Below are 12,757 nucleotides of genomic sequence, written 5' to 3'. Positions count from 1 at the left end.
AGTTTAAAATATAAAAAATAAATCTCAAAGTGGCCCCCACCAAAAACTCCAATGACATAGAGGCAGTGATGCCATATCCTTGCTGGCCACAAAATAAATTCTTTAACATATCATTTAATGGATGATGATGCTTCAACAATAATAATATTTTCCTTTGGTTGTGAAAATGTCTTTTGAAATTGAAAGATCGTACAATTCTTCAATCAATCGTTTTCGAGTTTTTGTAGGAATCATCAACCCATTCTTAAGTTCTAAATCTTGAATATATCTATTACTTCCTAAACCAAGACGATTTGGATGTTTTCAACATTTATAATGCGCTCTATGAAAGTTTCTCGCGATACATTATCAACTTTTCTGATTGAAGGTTTGTTGGAAATACTTGTATTTTAGTAATACTAAGTTATAGACGTTGCGATCTTTCTTATTTGGTTTAAAAGATTTCTTAAATTCCTTTACTTTGTCTGCACTTAGTTTATCATAATTATAAACTTGATTTTCCTTTGCCCACGCTCTCAAATAATTAAATTCATCGTCTTTTATTTTTTTATTTTCGAGATGCTTAGAGTTTTAATGTCAATTATAATTTTTTTTCTAAAAGGTCTCGATCGCAAAATGGGCTGTTAATTTTTTTGTTAGTCATTTATTACAAAATAATTATTTGATTTCAAAAATTTTACTATTTTAAATATCTTTTTATTTAAGAAATTTGCTAAATTCATGTTATTTCCCTTAATACTTTCTAAAAATTCAAAAATGTACTCTTTCACTGATGAAAAATCTCATTGTCTTCCGTAATAATCTTTACAATCGTAAACATAATATCCTAAACAGTTGTCCAATAGAATAAAATTGTATATATATATATATATATATATATATATATATATACTTACTTAGTACTTACTCCGCCGGAACTTTTATGATTCAATGTTTATTGAAATTATATATATATATATATATCCGCAAAAAAGTAATGGCGGAGCAAGTACTTTTTGCGATTCAATGTTTATTGAAATTAAATAAGGCTACTCAGTTCGACTTCGGCATCGCTGTGAAACAGACGTAACTACGGCACTGTTGTTTAAGTGGTTGTCCGCAAGTAGATTCCTGTGTGTTCTGTGTTGTAATCCTATATCATCCAACCTTGGAGATTGGGTAACTATAACATGTAATTTAACCTATAATTTTCCTTTTCCTCATATTTGTTTATTTAATTTCCTTCATTCTATTTTACTGTTCTTTGTTGGTATAACCAATTTAAATTTTAAGTAATATTCCTTTCGGCTGGTCCTGACATGTCGTCAGGTCTGGCCGGCAACGTGATGGACGATGAAACCTCTAAGGCAATAGAGTCTATTTTAACTAATGAAAATTCCACAATAAAACGAAAACATGAAAACGATGACATTTCTGACTTAGAACATAATCAAAAAAGTGAAATTGCTCCCCCTAAACCAAAAAAACCTTTCACAATCAGATACTATAAACCTGAAAATAAAGGCCCCTTTGAGATTATTGTTCAGGACAAAAATAAAACTAAACTCAATGCTTTTCATATAGGAAAGATTATAAAGCTACACCACACAGACATTGAGTATGTTAAACCATCCGGCCGCAATGTAACAATTTTTTGCAAAAATGCGCAAACAGCAAACAATATTGTCGATTCCCGTCATTTATCCCAATACAATGTTTTTGTACCTTCAATTAGAATACACTCCAATGGTGTAGTGAATATAGACCCTAGTATCAGTGAGGATGAAATAATTAAAGAAACTGAATCAGACTGTACCATTATTGAGGCCAGACGTATTAAGCGTAGAATCAATAGCGAACTTTGTGACACACATTATGTCAAGTTAACTTTTGATTCCGATACTCTCCCTAATTACATTCATTTAAACTATGTCAGGGTTCAAGTAACCCCCTATATAATCCCTGTGAAACAGTGCTACCGCTGCTTTGCATACGGGCACGTGGCAAATTCCCCATGCAAAAACGAGAGAATTTGCAGAGACTGTGGCGATAAATTTCATTCTTCACCATGCCAACTCCCTCTTAAATGTATTCACTGTCTAGGCCCCCACAGCAGCAACTCTAAATACTGCCCTGAATTCATCAGACAAAAACAGATCAAAGAAAGGATGAGCCTAAGAAAAGAAGACTACTTTACATCTAGTCAATTCTACCCGGTCACTTATAAGAATATTAGGGGACCCAAAAGACCTCAAACTTTTGCCGAGGCAACCAAGTCCCTTGACTCTTCAGACACTAATCATTATCCGAATCTTCCACAAATATCTCCAAGTAATAGCCTAATTTCCATCTCTAATAGATACTCATCCCTTAGCACTGTACTAGATACGCCCACCATTTCCGGGTTACCTTCAAACACAGTTTATCGAAAACCTACCTCAAACACAAACCACACCTCAAACAAAACTTTCACTACTAACTATAAACCTAACTCAACCAAACCTATATATGCTAACCCTAAATCTAAACCTAACCTAACAGAAACAAAGACAGTTGACAGAGAACACTTACAGGCTCTTTTGAACACTAAAATTACAGAAATAAGAAATAAGGTTAAAACTTCTAATGTTACAACAAAAAAACAAATAGATGAGCTACTAGCAACATTTATAATTTCAAACACTGACACTAAAAACTCTGCTAATACTACTCCAAAAAAAACTTATTCAAGTACTAATAAAAATAATAGCACTCTCCCCCCTGATAAAGTATGACAACAGAAAAGCTAAACATACTCCAATGGAATTGCAGGTCACTTAAACCCAAGTGGCCTGAGATCACTCAATTTTTGACTAAAAATCAATTTCATATTGGAGCATTTCAAGAAACATGGTTAACTGATAATGAAAAACTATCTGATAGCAATTACAACATAATTAGTGTAAATAGGCTCGATGGATATGGCGGTACTGCCTTCCTTATACATAAATCTATATCATTTGAAAAAATGTCCGAATACAATGATAATAAAGTTCAACTTCTGGAAATTAAAATAAAACTATATAATAAATGTATCCATATATACAACATCTATTGTGCTGATAGTAAAATTGACCCCACCTTTTGGAGTAACAAACTATTTATAAATGGCAATAAATATTCATTAATATGCGGTGACATGAATGCCCACCACCCCTATTGGTTCTGCTTTAAGGCAAACCCCCGAGGTAAGGACATTTTCCGGGAATACTCTCAATCCCGCTATATTATGATTAATAAAAATGCATTTACCACCATCCCCAATTTGTATAATAGACAATCTACTATTGATTTAACTTTTGCTACCCCAAACCTACATGCTCATATCACAAACTGGAATGTCTTAAATGATCCGATGGGAAGCAATCACTTCCCTATCTCTATGCAAATTGAATTCTATAGTAGGCCTACAAATGAAACACCTGTAAACAACTGTATAAGAAAAAATTTTAAATTAGCTAATTGGGATCTTTATACAAGAACTATACAAAACCAAATACAATTAATTGAAAACTTACCTTCTGAAATACAGTTTAATAAGCTGCTTGAATTAATACATTTTGCCACGGAAAAGGCCATTCCAAATATTAAAGCTCCGATAAATAAGCCAAATTTTTATACAAAACATTGGTGGACGGAGAAATGTTCACAATTTGTTGCACAAAGGAGATTGGCCTTTAAAAATTTTAGAATTAATATGACCCCAACAACTGTAATATACTATTACTATTATACACTTTAAATAAATAGTTAAACTTAATTTGTATTCTGATGATTATAGTTAGAAATAACAAATAACTCAGTATGATATAAATGTGAACTTTAATGATGATAAATTAATTGACATACAAGTTTGAATTTTGAAACAAGATGGAGGATACAATAATGGTAAATTTTAAAATACAATTCTTAATTTTTAGGGCAGGGTGGTCGTGCTGGCTTAATGAAATAGAAATATTGGGTATTTTATTTTATAAAAGATATTGTAATTTTGAAAAATAATTGTTGTTAAATTTTAATTATATTAAAATTGAATTATTAGCCAAATCGAATGTTCCTGGGTTTTATGTTCTTCCAATGAATCACTAGTAAACTTAAAAGGAATTTTCTCACCCAATGTCTGTCTTCTGCTTCTTTGTACTTCAGTGATAATAAGAATTTAATAAAGTAACCTTTTCAAATACTGCTGAATAAATGTAACCAGTTTCTTTATAATAATAATCTTGCTTCACTTCTTCCAGATCCCTCTCTCCTCTTCACCTTTCAAATATCTGCTCTCTTCACTCTTCAACAATCATCCCTGCACACTGTATCACTGACTTTAGTTCACTTTATAACTTTTGAGTTTTATATGGAATAAGGTGAATTTTGATTAATTTTGATATATTTAATTGTGTATTTATTATTGTTTGTATTAAATTTGAGACAATTTATAAATAATTATTCCTTAATTATTATTACTAAATAAATTTCTAAATTAAATTAGGCCTAAGTATTGAAATGAATGTGAGATGGGCGTATGAAATGAGTCATTACAATATCCCCTCAGAAATCATGTGAAATAAATGAACATGGTTTCGATACAATGACGAATGAATAGCAAATGATACATATAGATGTGTGATACTGAAAGAGAAGGATGAACCACATTAAATGAGTGAATTAATTGATGATCATACATACTATTTAATAAATTTAATTAACAAACAAACAATAGGGAAAAAGGAGAACAAAATTAACATTAGGGTTAGGTAGTATTTAAGCTAAGCCAACGAACAAAGTTACAAGTTTCTTAGTATACAATAAACAAACAATAGAGAAACGTTAGATCAATGGCAAATATTAACTCAATGTCAAAGGACATAGTTTTTTTTTGGAAATACACATTTAATGAATTGTGTACCGAATAGCGGTTATACTTTCCACTAACAAATTATTATCCCCTCCTGATAGGAAAATGTTTATATAGTATTGATTAAAAGTGTCTATGTCACTGGGTGTATAGTTGCACTGTTTATTTGGGGAAATAGTATTAATTTCACACAGGTCCCAACGCGTCAACTTCAGTATATTCTGTAGCGTTGTTGACCGAGTTTTTATATATGGCTTCAAAGAGGATATATGATAAGGGTCCATATACATGCTCTTGGGATAAATCAGAAATTTGGTAGGTCGATTTCCCGAGGATTTCTTGAATTATGAATGGTCCTTCGTACACTTCAAATAATTTTGATGTTTCACCAGCTATAGCTTTAGAAAGGTGATGGGACTTTACCAATACTTGGTCATTAAATTTGGAGAGAAACTGGTTTTCTCTTTTCATTTATCTTATCAGATCTCTTCTTTCTACTTTCTTCAAGTTTACGCCTTGCAATCAGTAGTTTGTGTTCGATTGGTACTTCTTCAGCTAGACGGTTTGATACATATTTTTCCCAAAATCTGACATTTTGTACAGCGTCTTGGTATGCTTGAGGTACTGAATAGGTTAATGATTTAAAATTTTTAGGGATTTTCTATATTTAATTCGTGTTCATATTTAGTGCAACATCCGGGTTTGTCTGAGAAAACGTCCCTATATCGGTATAGTAGATTGATCAAACATTGTTTTTTGTTCTTCATTTATGTAGTTATTAGGGATTAGAGTTTTCATTATATCTTCCACCGACATATTATCATTGGATGATATATTGTGTTGTGCATCAATGTAATCATTATTCTCATTATTAATCTTGTTATCTTCCCATTGTTTCATAGTGCCATTACTCATTAAATGTTGACATTGAGTCATTAAAATCTTCCATAAGCATAACGCCTTGTTGAGTGGTGATTTCACATAAGTGCCCTTCATTTATTGCCATTACAAACTTCATTATAACCTTTGTATTGTTTATTTTCATATTTATTGTATTATTATTAAAGTTTAGCTCTGCTTTCCATAATACTAGCATATCCATTCCTAAAATCACTGGTTTGACAAGATGCGGTACTATAAGGAATTGTATGTGAGTAGTCTCGTCAGCTACTGTGACAGGTACATATATGACTCTGTTGATTCGTTTTGAAATGTTTCCAATAGCAGTTTTAATGGTAGTATTGGCTAGGGGGCAGTTCTTCAAATGGCTTTTAATGATTGTTGGTTGTCCATAAACCAAGACTCTGACAAACAAGTAATAGATGATCCGGAATCAATTAAGGCATTAGTTTCTACATTATTAATTCTGATGTTAATTCTGGACATCTTATTTGTATAGGATTTATTTATTAGTGGATGTCCTATATTTTTCATCAAAAAGGAAATTCTTTATCACATATTATGTTATTAACTTGAAATTCACTACTACGGTTATAGTTCGAAGAATAATTCTGATTTAAATATCCGAGGTCGTTATTTTCTAGCGCTGTAGTTTCGTATTTTATTTCTGGTGCGATGTTTCCTCGGTTCCGTTCTACAGCCGCGCAGCCGTTTCCCGCCGCTGGAACGTCTTCGCTGCGGTCGTTGCCGGTACTAGAAGGTAGATTTCGAGCATTTTCTCCCTGCCGCACGATAGTGCATACTTGTGCCTGTTCTGTGGTGGGGTGATGTCTGTCGTTTCCTGGGTAGTAGTGGGTATTCTGTCGATTTTGGTAGTGGTCTTTGTATGGTTGTGTTCCCTTACTCTTGAATTCATTATCATTACGACTGTTGTATGGGTGGTAATAGTTTTTGTTATGTTGGTTTTCGATCATTATAATGTTGATTTGTCCGTGATATTGATTCCTTGGCTGATATGCTCTTTGTTCAATGTTATTATGTGGTGTGACTGGGGATTGGTGAGGTTTCTGGTGTATTGGCTTATAACCAGATGAATTGTGATTTTGGGATGAAATTATTTTGTTCCGTTTTGGGCCGTCTCGGATGTCTTCTCGTTGTAGTAATCGTTCAAACTCTTTAATGGTGTTAATGTTTTGAACGCTCCGGCTATCCTGAATAATAATTGTTCAAACCGTTCCGATAAAATGGTGACGATTTCTTCTTCGGTTATTAGTGGGGTAATCGATTGTAGTGTGATAACACGCTCGGTGAAGTATTCAGCACGAGTCAATTGTTCCATTATTCTTGTAATGTTCTGATTCTATTTTTGCACGTATGCCGCGTTGCACATCACGACTCCAATATTTCGTAGTAAATTCTTGTGCAAAATCCTCCCAGCTTTTAATATCGTGTTTTATTAATTGGAACCATCGTGACGCGTGACCTTCGAGACTACTTTCTAATATGTCAATGAGATGTTCAGTGTTAGATGTGTGTGTGAGTTGCACACGACCTATATTTTTTTTGTAATACTTCTAATTTTTTTGTAAAAATTCCATTGGACTGGTAGAACGTCCGTTTGAATTTTGGCACTTGTCTGTCTACAGAATCTCCTCCGGTACAAATGACTTGCAATGGTTCACATGGTTTCGTCCCAATTTGAGATTTAGATTTTATATTTTCTAATTCACATTCATATTTATTAATACACTCGACTAGATTGTTTATTCTATCATGATTGTTTTGGATTAGTGGTTGAATTTCATTTATAATGGTTTTGATTTGTATTTTATTTGTTTCCCGCGTTTTCATGTCGTACTTGGTCTATAGCAATTTTTTATTTCAAAAGCAATCTTATTTTCTAGAGTTTGATTTTTGTTTTGTACCGATTCTAATATCTTGAACTGTTTGGTTATTCATCTGTTGGTTTACAAATGCCTTATGTTCTTCAAAACTATGATTTAATTCTCCTCTAATGCTGTCAGTGGATTCTTTAATTTTCAGGTCTATTTTTTTCACGGAATTGATCTTGATTGTCCCTTATAGCGTTCAATTCATTTCGGAATTCAGTTTGATTATCCCGCAGTTCATTAATTTGTGTCTCGAGTGTACTCCCTACAAGATTTGATTTCATAGCTAAGTTCGATTTTAGTTTTAGAAATACAATCACTTATTTCGTTTATTTTTGCGTTTAGGTTTTCGTTTAACTCAGATTTAGTGTTAATCAAATTTTCATTAAGTTGTTTTAAACCGTTCATGATAGCATGAAGAGCTGTCGATTGGGATTCGTCAGCGGTTTGTTTATTTGACCTGTCACTGCCAATGGCATCAACTGATTGAGTATAATGAGAATGTTTCAACTACAACGTTTAGTGTGGGAGGCGCAGTAGCTCCATCTTCACGTCTCTGCAGGGAATCAGGGAAGGAAATTTGCCGCGTAGGTGTTGGTAGCACTGTTTTCATTCATCCGTGATTCGTTGTTGACCGCTGTGAGAATGTTGACTTGGTTAGCGCGAGGAATTATGGGAGTTTGTTCTGCTTCTTCTCTCTGTCCGCTTTTGTCTTCGATACCGGGATTAATGGCGTCTTTGTTTACGTTTAGCACTTGGTTTATTTTTCCATATTATCTGTTGGGAATGGGTACCGTTTAGGGTATCTTAAATTAAAATCACGGGACATTAATTGCGATAAAAATAGAATAATATTACAGGACTAATGTATTGTTAATTAAATGTTTAATATAGTGAGTTATTAAATAACCTATAGCCTATTGACAGACAATATGAATAAATGACAACTAACTACGTACAGTACTTATGTCTAGGCTATTGTTACGATCTAGAAATTGTCTCAAATCAAAGATTATAAATATTTCATTAAGCCACTACGTTGGGACGCCAATTTTGTAATATATTATTACTATTATACACTTTAAATAAATAGTTAAACTTAATTTTGTATTCTGATGATTATAGTTAGAAATAACAAATAACTCAGTATGATATAAATGTGAACTTTAATGATGATAAATTAATTGACATACAAGTTTGAATTTTGAAACAAGATGGAGGATACAATAATGGTAAAATTTTAAAATACAATTCTTAATTTTTAGGGCAGGGTGGTCGTGCTGGCTTAATGAAATAGAAATATTGGGTATTTTATTTTATAAAAGATATTGTAATTTTGAAAAAATAATTGTTGTTAAATTTTAATTATATTAAAATTGAATTATTAGCCAAATCGAATGTTCCTGGGTTTTATGTTCTTCCAATGAATCACTAGTAAACTTAAAAGGAATTTTCTCACCCAATGTCTGTCTTCTGCTTCTTTGTACTTCAGTGATAATAAGAATTTAATAAAGTAACCTTTCAAATACTGCTGAATAAATGTAACCAGTTTCTTTATAATAATAATCTTGCTTCACTTCTTCCAGATCCCTCTCTCCTCTTCACCTTTCAAATATCTGCTCTCTTCACTCTTCAACAATCATCCCTGCACACTGTATCACTGACTTTAGTTCACTTTATAACTTTTGAGTTTTATATGGAATAAGGTGAATTTTGATTAATTTTGATATATTTAATTGTGTATATATTATTGTTTGTATTAAATTTGAGACAATTTTATAAATAATTATTCCTTAATTATTATTACTAATAAATTTCTAAATTAAATTAGGCCTAAGTATTGAAATGAATGTGAGATGGGCGTATGAAATGAGTCATTACACAACATATCATATTTATCAAGTAACTCAATTAAAAACAAAAGATGTAATTAATGCAGCAAAGAAAGTAGGTTGGGAAAACTTGTGCCAAAAAATAGGCAATAAACCCTCATCAAAATATGCTTGGAATATTGTTAAAAAACTAAAAAATCCACATGATATGAAATCAAAATCTGTAATGATAGATAATTTTGAACTTGGACAAAAATTTATGCAACACATTTTGCCACAATATGTACCACACAAAACTGAAATTCAACCCCCATTATTTTCTGAAAAATCACATATACTTGAAACTAATTTTAACATCAAAGAATTATACAAGGCCCTTAAATCTAAGACAAAAGACACCTCACCTGGAGCAGATGGTATTACCTACTCCCTGATTAAAAAACTACCACCTGAGGCACTAGATATATTACTAAACTTATATAATAATATTTGGAATGGTATAATGGATTTCCCTGACAGCTGGAAAAAATTCAAGGTTGTTGCACTCCTTAAACCTGGTAAAGATAAGGATAATGAAATATCGTATCGACCAATTTCCTTAATACCATGTTTTATTAAAATCATGAACACAATGATCAAAAATAGGCTTGTATGGCTTGTAGACTATTTAAAGATAATCCCTGATGCACAACACGCTTTTAGAAAACACCTCGGATGTGCTGATTATTTGGTGCAATTAATTTCAAATATACAAACTGCTTTTACACACAACGAATCCACTATTTTGGCGGCTTTAGATATTTCCTGTGCGTATGACAATGTACATTTGCCTACTTTATGGACAAAAATGTTCATTAAAGGTATACCTAGGAAATTTATTGTGCACTGTCACAAATGGCTGGTTGATAGGCAGCTGACAATCACCTTCCCCGACTATCAGATTACAAGGACCACTTGTCGAGGGATCCCGCAAGGTAGTGTCCTGAGTCCTTTATTATTTGAGATATATATATATCAGACATAAATAAATGTCTACCTACTCAGGTAAAATCATTACAGTATGCTGACGATGTCACCTTATATTCATCTGGTAAAAGTTATGACAACGTACAATATAATATGCAATTTGCATTAGACAATATGAATAAAGTATTAGAGGATTTAAATCTAAGCCTAAATCCTAATAAGAGTGTCATAACCATTTTTACTAGGAAAAGGTCAATTACAAACCTCAATACACAATTTTATATTGATGGTCAAACAATAAGAGTTGAAGATAAATTAAAACTCCTAGGTATTACTATAGATAATAAATTAAAATTTAAACCATACTTAGAACAACTTATATTGCAATGTCAGAAGGACTTAAATATTTTAAAAATGGTATCATGTGGCAGAAACGGTGCCAACCCCGATTTTGTGCTGAGTATATACAAAAGTCTAATTAGATCCAAGATTGATTACTGCTCTTTTATTTATGGTCATGCTCCTAACTATATACTTGACAGACTTGAAAAAGTACAAAACCAAGCACTCCGATTAGCGATTGGGGCCTTTAAAACTACCCCTATCATTGGCATGCAATTTGAATGTGCTATACCTACACTATCCCTGAGAAGATTATCTCTTACTGAGCGACTAATTTATAAAATAATAACAGATACAACTCACCCAGCCTATCACAGTGTCATGTATCTATACATGCTAACTAACAATAACCCTTTTTGGAACAAAAAGAAAACTCCTGTATATATACAAGCATTAAGCCTAGTACAAACAATTAACCCCATAGAAAACAACTTAAAATTATTTGCTGTACCCCACGATTTAACCAAACCTATTGAAATTACTGACGTAAATGTAAGCTGCAATACACTAATTAATGGTAGATTGCTTGACAAGAAAGTCAGCAATCAAATATTGCAACAAGAATGGTATAATATGGTAAACATAACCTATAAGGATAATATTATGATCTACACTGACGGATCAAAAATTGACTCGGGCTCTGGCGCAGCCTTCTATATTCCGTGCTATGACGAAAGACATATTTTCAAACTCAACCATATCGTTTCGAGCTATACAGCCGAAATGTATGCAATACTGAAAGCCGTTGAGTATACTAGAAAGATCACAAATAGTGAAATAATTATCTGCTCTGACTGTAAATCTGTCATCGAAGCAGTTGATCAGGCATTATTGGGGAATAATAACAGTAAGGACCTGACTTTGAACATAATAGTGGAAATGATGAGAAACAACACAAATAATTACACTTTACAATGGATACCTGGCCATAGTGGGATTAAAGAAAACGAAGCCGTAGATAAATTGGCAAAAGAATCAACAGGTCTAACTTTCACCAGCTACGAATTCTATGTAACAAATGCTGATTTCAAATCGCACCAAAACAAAAAGATTGGGACTGAAATGACTGGTATATTAACATCATCCTTAAAGGCAAATTGGTACAAAAATATCAAGCAATGTTTCACAAAGACACCTTGGTTCACAGCCTCTAAAATGTCGAGAGGTGAAATAGTTAATATCTGTAGGATTAGGCTTGGTCACGCTAATGTTAACGCATGTCTTCACAGAATTAAATGTTATTTTACACCATTATGTCTAAATTGCACAATGGGAGTGGATGAAACATTGGAGCATCTAATCTTTCAGTGTCCAAAATATACGCATGAAAGAAATAACTATCTCCAAAAAACAAAAATCATTAGTGAGACATTTTCCAAGAATCTAAACTATGTAATCAGCACAGAAAAGTATGAAATGTATAATGAAATCAACAATTTTTTAAAAGCAATCAAACGAAAACTTTAAATATAAAAACAAAGTCCATCTATACACAGACACAATACATAGATGTCATTCCAATCCTGGGCTCTTCTTTCCTTGGCCTACCTTTTTTCGGGATAGGACATTGCCTGATCGGCCCCTGGCAGAGAAGAGATTCCTACACCTTCCCTTCCTGATACCCATCTACTTACAAAATCCTTAGAATATCCTAGCTTTATTGTAACTAACATAAATACTACAAAACATATTACGGTACTTTGGGATTATACCGACCACACCAGTACAGTATGAAGAACACAAAAATAGAAATTTATAGAAACAAACATGATAGAACGAAAAAACAACTCTTCAATTACAAAATTACAAACTTACAAGCATTTCCAGGTATTGTGATCGGTATTGTTGTCGCTGTTATCTTATCTTTCTCGAGAATCCTGATTACGGCAGGCCGCGCG

This window comes from Homalodisca vitripennis, chromosome 4, assembly GCF_021130785.1.
Source record: "Homalodisca vitripennis isolate AUS2020 chromosome 4, UT_GWSS_2.1, whole genome shotgun sequence".
In the NCBI taxonomy this organism is placed as follows: Eukaryota; Metazoa; Arthropoda; class Insecta; order Hemiptera; family Cicadellidae; genus Homalodisca; species Homalodisca vitripennis.
Note: the sequence above shows the minus strand (reverse complement) of the source record.